The following is a 2,847-nucleotide window of genomic DNA, read 5'->3' as shown; positions in this document are numbered from 1 at the left end:
TGGCCAAATCATCCCATTATGCAGCCCTGCTGGGTAAAGCAAGTTCAAACTTTCTGACTTTGGGTAAGGCCTTATTAGGGAGCTTCTGTGGGTTGTAATGCCAGATACAGTGAATGACTGCAAGTAAATGGTGTCTGCCAGCTACAACCAGGCAGTGACAGATTTCATAATGCCTGTGCGAAATCCAGCAAGACAAAACTCTAGAATGGAAAAGGAAAGTGGTCACAAGATCTTACCCCTAGTTGAGGAACTATTGGTAATTGGTGGCTGCTGGAGTTCAGTAAATCAGCATTCTTCAAGGATGTGGCCCCCGAATGACTCGCCATGCTTTAGAAGATTGCCCTTCACACATGCATATACTGGCAGCACTAGTTCTACTCTAGATTAAAAACCAAGAACATACGAAGTTGGGAGGGAATATCGATTAAGAATGAATAAGAGGTGAAAGAATGAAGGATGGACATGATTAAAACATATCATATGCTTGTAAGAAATTCTCAGAGAATGAAAATTGAGGTAAAAAGTAACACTACTTTATTAAAAATGTAGTAGATCCAATATTGCTCAAATTTTAAAGGAAAACAAATACATTCAAATAAGATGAATGTAACATATATTTAAGTGTAAGTAAAGTGTTGTATTTTTTACTAGTGTTGATGTCAGGTATACAGGACTGATTAGTTAGAACAATTTATTTTCATTATTGCTCCAGGTATACAATATGATGTTACTAATAATATGTAACCTATATATGTATTTATTAAATGTTGCATACCTATAAACCTGCAAATCAATAGGAGCACAAAAGGCTGAGAAATTGCATCCAATTGGTTGCCCTCTTCTCCAAGAGTAATCTTGCATCCTCTGTTTAAAGTGAAAACAACCAGATTGTTTAATACTGCAGCCTTGATTTTTGCAGTGTATTTTTCACATTTAAAAAATATTTGTGACTTCCATATTTGAAGATTGTAAAAGTTTTTAAACTATGATATAATTTACTATGTGGCTAAGATTCATATATTCTCTTGAGATTACCTATTATTTATTTATATTTTTAATATATTTTATTCGGTATTCTTTCTTATAACTTACTAAATGTATACTTAAATATTTTTATGACAATATCTTAATTTTCATGTAAACATTTAAATTTAATAGTTTTAGATCTACATAAAAAATTGCCAGTGATTTTCTCATAATATTCTTTTTACCACATAGCATTACCATCATGGACATTTATCTTATCTTCAGGATGTGAATGCAAGGTACAATTTGGGAGGCAGCGACGATTTTTACCAGACAATAAACATTCCAATGACCCTAAATGGACTTTCTAGCATTCAGATATGTGAGGAATTAAGTTTGTGTTTTTTCATCCTGTGGGGGTCTATCACAATACTTAATCTGAGCACTAGACTGATTCTCAGTTCTATATTCTATAATGTTGTTAAGAACACCTCCACTGTATCAGTTATTATCTTCAAAATAATTTAGGCTGAATGATAGAATTAACTGATGTGTTATTCTACTTTGGAATTCTATATTTAATCTTGATTGACCATTTATACTTCTAAGTATTTTAGAAAACTTTTGCTTGTAAGTGTTGAATTGCCTAATGAACTTTAAAATGGAGATGTTGAGTAATTCATGGCTATAAGATTTGAGTTTGAAGAAGTTCTCATTGATGTCCAATAATTGTAAGACAAAGCCTGGTGAATCACCATAGCCCATAGCCAAAAAATGACCTCCTAAAGTTCTATAGTTTTAAAACTATTCAGCTAGTTCATACTTAGTTACATGCTGCTGTTGGGTGAAATGACTGATGTGAGTGGGACATCAAGAGCACACAGGCTAGAATTGACAATTTCAGACCATACCTTATAAAACTTATCTCAATGAATATACCAAAAAGGAATTTTTCCTTGGCCATGTTCAAACATCATAGACTCCTCCACATCTTATCATTAGAGATGATTATGGGTTCTTACTGAATATTTAAGTAATTACCACAAAATCTTTTTTTTTTGCTACTATTAACACCTATTCCCATCACTATATGGAAAACATTAAATAAATCAAACGCATATTTTCCATACTTATATAGAGTATCGTTTAGTAGTCAATATGCTACCATGTAGAGCTTAAGTAAACAATTTTTAATTAATTATCATAACTTGTTATTTTTTTTATCTGGGATGAGTTTTGGTTCAGGTATTGGCTCTGGCATAAACTTGTTCCAACATGTTACACTGTTTATTCTTCTACACAAAGTCCTATATTATTTATAGGTTAGAAGATAAGGCTGAAAGATTCCAGAGACCACATATTCTGTGTTCCTATAATACTAGCATACTGGGTTACCTGTAATTACTAGCATGCCGTTGGTTGAAGCAGAAAAACCACATTCTTGAGTCATCCTGGAGCACATGGTGAGATCCTGTTTCAAAAACAGGGGGAAAAAAGACGTATAATTCTTTGACACACATCTTTCTTATACACTCATTAGCAGAAAACAACTTTATCTAATTTTGTGCATTTATACACTAATTTCGCATTTACATTATTACATACTTTGTTGAAGAAAAGGGCCTGAGGCACTTGGAGTTGTCTTGTCATACAAGTGTATCCAGCAAGTGCAAGGAGAAGTTAAAATAAACTGGTGATAAACTAAAGCCACATACAGGAAATTTATCATTTCCTAGCAGTCTCCTTGCCCAGGCTGATAAATGGCATTGTTTTTGCATCGGAGGCCCTTTTCAAAATGATAAACTTTTTGAAACGAACCCAATTCCATGATAAAGAGATTTGGGCAGGAATGAGAAGCAGTTGCCTAGTTAGAGTGTTGTG

The 2,847-nt window shown here is 33.3% G+C and overlaps 1 long non-coding RNA gene across 1 annotated transcript; it reads right to left on the bottom strand.

Annotated features, from left to right (window-relative positions):
- Positions 1-242: 242 nt before the first annotated feature.
- LOC119089112 lies at positions 243-2,623 on the bottom strand. The gene is made up of 3 exons (XR_005092943.1): positions 2,572-2,623; positions 2,362-2,437; positions 243-379 (listed from the first exon to the last, which is right to left on the bottom strand). It is a non-coding gene; the product is annotated as an uncharacterized LOC119089112 (long non-coding RNA).
- Between the last annotated feature and the right edge of the window lie 224 nt (positions 2,624-2,847).

This window comes from Peromyscus leucopus, chromosome 15 (assembly GCF_004664715.2).
Source record: "Peromyscus leucopus breed LL Stock chromosome 15, UCI_PerLeu_2.1, whole genome shotgun sequence".
Taxonomy (NCBI): Eukaryota; Metazoa; Chordata; class Mammalia; order Rodentia; family Cricetidae; genus Peromyscus; species Peromyscus leucopus.
This window is presented reverse-complemented; position numbering and strand designations above follow the sequence as displayed.